This window comes from Phragmites australis, chromosome 10 (genome assembly GCF_958298935.1).
Source record: "Phragmites australis chromosome 10, lpPhrAust1.1, whole genome shotgun sequence".
In the NCBI taxonomy this organism is placed as follows: Eukaryota; Viridiplantae; Streptophyta; class Magnoliopsida; order Poales; family Poaceae; genus Phragmites; species Phragmites australis.
In genome coordinates this window covers 30,358,525-30,365,404 of record NC_084930.1, presented here as the reverse complement: position 1 = coordinate 30,365,404, position 6,880 = coordinate 30,358,525, and positions in this window count along the sequence as shown.

Genomic DNA, 6,880 nt, shown 5'->3' with positions numbered 1-6,880 from the left:
ACACCATGAAACCGAGTTTTTTTATTTTTTTATTTTCAGCACTAGGTTTACATATGTTTTCAGCACTAGGTTTATATATGTTTGAATTCAAATTAAGTTAAAAGAAGAATATCATATGAAATTATAAAAATATATATAAATGGTGTATTACAAAGGAACTCACTTTTTTACCACATAATATAGGGTTTAAATAATTTTAGAAATTATCACATCACATAAGAAGAATATTAGTGAATTTACCAGATTTTTAGAAATTTATTTGAGACACTAACAATTATTAGAAGTTATAAAAGTAGCTTTTTTTGAGAATTTTAGTTTAAATTCTACACATGATTTTTAGGTAAATTCAATTAAAATGGGTTGCACATGGATTATAGAACACGTACAAAAAGTTTTAGAATTTTTTAGCAACAGAACATCACTATTTTGAGAGAGCAGTATGTGTCTATTTTTATAAATCTTTTCATCTGGAGTATATTTAAATAAATTTTTATGTTAAAAAATATAAAAATAAAAAAAACTCCCATGAAACCTAACTGGGGCGTAACCGAGAGATTGGTCAAATATGGCCCTGGTAGGCTATCATCAAGACCTCAATTGGAAGCCCATACTAGTCCTAGAGTACACAGGGTTGGGTTAATGATGATATTGATCCATACCATAGCAGCAGCAGCAGCAACAATCTAAAAAAGACTAGTCATATATTCTTTTGCGAGGAGAAAGTGTGTGTCGGACAGGTTTCTACATATATAAGAATTCAAGGTCCTCAACGAAGAAACTTCATACAATTTCTGCGCTGCATTAGTCAAGATGTTACATGGCAAATTAACAGGCTCATATAGCACGTGGCAGACAGTGTCCTGAAATCTATAATTATGTTTAAGCACGTTGCTATGAGAAGAAGACAAGGGATTAACCCATACAGTCGCTCCGGCACATTAGTCAAGATGTTACATGTCAATTTACTCGCAACTGATCTTGTTTTAAATACGTGGATAAACACATGTCCTTGTCCCGATTCCCTTATCTCCATGGCCAGAAAAGAACACGGCTGATAGCTCCGGCCTGAACACGGCTGGGCCACGAGTTCACGACAGCCGACGGGTCACGCATGACGTCGTCGTCTACCGCGATGACCAACCTCGTCACTTCATCGCTAGCTTCACTAGAAATGGTGTCGTTTTCGGGCGTATGAATGTATCAAATCAAAATCTAGGCCTGCGCGGTCGCGGCAAAGAAGCAACGGAGCTGAAGGGACAGTGCAGACGTACTGCAGAAAAATCACATCGATGTGCCGGGAGGAGAGGGATTTGCACGGCCATTCTTCTGCTAAAATGCGCACATGCACCGTGTGGAAACATTTGGGGATCGGTACAAATCGAACGCACATCATCACTAGCTACTGAAAAGGTCCGGGAAGAGGTAACTTGGAGTTCTTACTCTCTAGTAGTCTAGTGAGTCATGAGACTGCGACGGGGGTGCGCACGCGCTTCAATTCCGCGGTCATCGTTACAGTTACAGCAGCAGCAATCATTCAGATTCAGACGGCACATCTCAGAGACACCCGATAGTGTTCTGAAATCATTCAGAGCAGCACGTTTTTTATAGAGAAAATCTACGATTCATCATCAAATAACTACTAATTCTATAATTCGTCATCGAATAAATTCTGTTTATTTCTATACCATCGAATAAATGTTTTAGTTCCTTATATGCGATCGGATTCCGATACTGTCTTCCGCTATACTGTTCATGAACAGTGCCCGAGAATAAAAAAAGTCAAAAAAATATGTCGATTTTTGTGCACGCTCTATAATTCATAATCAAACCATTTTAACTGTATTCACATCAAAATACTGTGTAAAATTCAAACTAAAATTTTTCAAAATGAGCTACTTTTGTAATACTGTGCATTACAAAGAACTAATTTTTTTCACCGCGGAAGATAATTTTAGAAATTATTACATCACATTAGAGGAATATTAGTAAATTTTCTCAGATTTTTTGTAAATTTTTATGAGGCTTAAAAATTGCAAGAAGTTATAAAAGTAGTAAATTTTGAAGAATTTTAGTTTGAATTTTATACAGTATTTTTAGATGAATACAGTTAAAACGGGTTGATTATGAATTATAAAGCGTGCACAAAAATCGACATATTTTTTATGACTTTTTTTATTCTCGGGTACTGTTTATACTGTTCATGAACAATACAGCGGAGGTAGTATCGGAAGCCGATGGCATATAATTAACTGAAACATTTATTTGATGGTATAGAAGTAAATAAAATTTATTTAATAATAGATTGTAGAATCAGTAGTTATTCGATGATAAATCGTAGATTTTCTCTTTTTTATAAGAAGACAAAGGGAATTAAGCCATACAGTTTCTCCGGAGCCCTTAGTCGAGATGTAGCTTTGCAGTTTACTGGCAACTGATCTGATTTCAAATACGTAGCTACACGCATGTGTCCTTGCATCGATGTCCTTATCTCCACGAGTGATAGATATATAGCTCTGGGCTGAACACACGTCCGGGTAACGATGGGTCAGGCATGACGTCTACCGCCACGGACGTGCACGACACGCACTTTAGCAGCAGCCTAACGCGGTCGTGGCAATAACCGAGCGTTGAGGAACTGAAGGGATGGCAGACACATCACATCAGTGTGCCGGGACGAATTTACGGGGCCATTCCTCTGCTCAAATGCGCACGAGCTCAGCGTGTGAGCACACGGGGATCGGTATGGGAAAGAATTTGATGTGTTTGGTCGGAGTAAAGGTTGAGTAGGATATAGCACTAAAAAAAATATTTTTAGAGTAGCTCATAACCAATTTGTATAGAATCGAAGGTCTGTAAAAATAAACGATTTCTATAGTAAAAAAATCGTCTGTAAAAACATATTGTTACAAACGGTTACTTAAGAGAATATGTGGTTCACTCAAGAAACCGCCTATGTAAATCAATTCTTATATGCGGTTCCTTAAGTGAATCGTTTATGGAAATAGCTATCTATAGGCGGTCTCTTTTGCAACTGTCTGTAGATAGGTAGATTTTCACAGACGGACGACATACAAATTTACCTGTGGTATGTATTTCATTCAAAAAATAATAAAGAGTATAAATTTTATTCTCTCCAGATTTCAACATATTTTCAACATAGATTACAACATCACAGATTTTAATATCATTTGAATCAACACAAGTCTCATATTTAACATAAATACAAAAGTATTCATAAATACAATATTTTTACATCACAAGCCAAATATTTAACATAAGTGTTATTTCATCTCCCACTCATAAAGTCTCGGATGGCTAGTCAATTCGCCTCCGAGATCGAAGAATCTGCAACTCTTGTGGATGACTTCGTGCATGATGAACTGGCACATGTCACATTGGACATTTTGGATATCTTCGTCTTTGAGAGAAGTGTGGTTAGGTTCGATCATTCGTGCTTGAAATAAAAACACAACTTAAAGAGCTAAAACACTACTGATAACGGAAACAAAACCAAATAAAAATGTGTAAGCGCAATGATGACTTACATCCTCAAGGTTCGTTGTCAAAAGCTATAATATGTCTACACAATTGAATCTATATTTGAGCAAATTTATGCCTCAAAACAATGTGAATTCATTACTCTCTCTATATATCTAGTTCTATATCTAAATCTAGATTAAAAAAATCCTCATTCATGATAAAATGTCAGAGGCTAAAAAACATCAAATTGAAGTTACATTTTTTAAATATAATGCTAGAATCATGTGAATCTATACAATTGAATCAACATTACCATAAATTTTAGTTAATTTGAGGATCTAAATGGCTAGAACCATGAGCATCTTTAGAACCTATTCAACCCCTAACCCTAAATAAGCCATAAATCTAAATCTAGACTTCAAAAAGATGCTAGCTAGGGATGAGATACTCTTACCTTAGATGTCTCCTCCAAGGAATTCAAAAACAAAACCTTTCCCTTTTGTTTTCAAATTTCACGGCCGTCTTTTGAGCTGTACTGTTCAAACAACAGTGAGCTCGATTTAAATCGAGCTCCCCTCGGACAAATACTATTTATAGAGCTATTATCACAACCGATTCATATAACTAACCGCCTGTGAAAACTAATTTTCACAGACGGTTAACATAAGGAACAGCCTGTAGAAACTGACTCCATTTTCACAGGCAGTTTACATAAGGAATCGCCTGCGAAAACGAAGTATTTCACATGCTGTTCCTTATGTGAACCGCCTATGATAATGAAGTCTATTTTCACAGACGGTTCCTTATGTTAACCACTTGTGGAAACGAAGTATTTCACATGCGGTTTCTTATGTGAACCACCTGTGATAATGAAGCTATTTATATAGGCGGCTCACATAAGGAACCGCCTGTGAAAATTAGTTTTCACAGGTGGTCCATAACTGTACGAGGCCCCAGCCTACTACTTAGTCAAATTGTCATATGAACCACCTGTAGAGTAGGTGTCTCGAAAAATAGCATTTGTAGTAGTGTGATCATCTATATTTTATTAGATGGGACGATTTAATTTCTTGTTTGGTAGTTTAGATACGGCGATTCAATTTCTTATTTGGTTGGATGGATCGATATAACTGTTATTCAAAATTTTGTGGGATCCACTTGTCAAATATTTTGTTTTCATCAACATATAATCATGTGAGATCTTGATATGATGATTTAATTATAATGAATATAATGATATAATCAGATCGCAAATCAGATAAACGGTTTAAGAGATCATTTAAAACATATTAACAAAAAAAGTGAATTTATTCTAACCAATCAACCAGGCAGAATAGATCACGTCAACAAGATAAAACACATCCACAACATGGATAGCTCCGTTCAGCATTTTTTTACAGATAGGCTAATCCAAAATCTCAAGAGAATATTTTCTCAAACTAGCCATCCCATCCAACATGTCATCCAACTAAACATCTAAAAAACTAAATGGCCATATCACATACAGCGATATGACCAGCTGAAAAAGATTGCGGAGAAATCCTAGCTCTCCGGTGGGTACATCATGATTCATGAGATGGCCACAGGGACGCGCACACGCTTTAGTTCTGTGGTCAGCAGCAGCGGCCATCTACTACCACAGAAATGGTCATCAGTGCCGGCTCAAAAACACCATCAGTGATGGTTTTTGAACCGGTACTGATTACTCGGCACTGATAGTCACAGACTATCAGACTATCAGTACCAGTTTTTGAACCGGCACTAATAATTAGTATCAGTACTGGCTCATAAATAAAAATTGGCACTGATACTGAGACTATCAGTGCTGGTTCATAACAAGTAATCGATACTGATAATCAACTATCAGTGCCCTTTTTTGGTACAAGGCGGTACTGATAGTCTTGGTATTAATACTGGTTTTTTGTCATGAGCCGGCACTGATGGCCCCTCCCCCTGTACAACATCTAGCCTTTGCCGACAACAGCACAAATAATGTCACATACAGCACATACACATATAATCATCTCAGCACATATATTATCACACACATACACAAAACATTCTCATCTCATTCATGCATACGTAACCAAGTTATTTCACATGTCTTTGACTACAGATCATAACTAATACAAGTTTGCAACAGAAGTTCATAATTAACACAAGTATGCAATAAAAAGGTAAGAAACGATGTAATTCAATTGTTCTTGTTGACCAAAGACCCTGAACGATGCTTTTGCCTTGAGAAGAATCAAGTAACAAACTCTACGAGGTAACTGAAGGAATGGCTTGCGAACAGCACCATTTGAAAATATGGTACCGCCCGGACTCAGGAATGACTTGGTCATTGATGAACCCGCAAAGTTGTTCCTGAATTGCGTTGATTCTCTACGATGTGAGGATACCTGTTTTCAGGTGGAGGTCCTGCAATTACCAAAATTGAAGAAATCAATCTATTTGAACACGAGAAGGAACTGAAATTAATCATCAATATCTATACCACTTACCTTAGCTTTGAGAATGAAACTATAATTGTTTTGGGTCCATCCATGTATGAAGTCATATACATATTAGCTACATAAATTGTTTCCCTAGGTCTGAAACCTACAAGGAAAGTCTGTTATGATTTTCTATTCCTTCTGAAACGGAAACTGGCGTCCTTTCCTCTTGACGTAGCGCACGTACACCCTGTACGTGTGATTATTGACTGTAACTAGACTTAGATTCAATCAATTCGAAGTTTACTAAAGTATTAATGAAATGATTAGTTTACCTTTGTAGCAAGTCTATGATGGGTTGGTATTCGGCTACTGAATTTCTTTTCTCGTCGAGAACAATGATACTACTATAGTCAATCTGGATGACAAAGAGGGCCAGGGAAATCTGCACATATGTCACCGTAGGTAATTAGTCCTAAGTCCTAACGTTGTGATGCTCAAAAAGAGTAGTACAAACATGGAGGTAAACATGTACCCAAAGTTATAAGGTAGAAGTATGTATCTCTTTAATTGGTACGTTTGAATAAATTCAAGTGCATACTCCTCAGTTAACTGTGGTTGGGTGGTGACCATCGTCTGGTTAATTTTCATTGGGCTACATGTAAGAAACTTATAGAGTCCACAAACTTATGAGTTGAACATCGAGGGTGTCTTGGTGGTACAGATGATACATTTTGTCGAAATGAATCCAGACTTCACCGTCCCCGTGGAGGAAATCACAATGTCTGTATTTGAACGCGAACATTTCTCTACCGGCATTCGACTGTTCCAAGTACCAGGCATGTAATCTCTGCATTTAGGTTGTTAGCTCCGGCAGGGACTCAACCAGTGGTTCCCCAAGCTTAAATTCCCAAATTAGTTTTGCCCTTTCTATCTTGGACTCGTCATAAAGTGCTTCTTTTGTC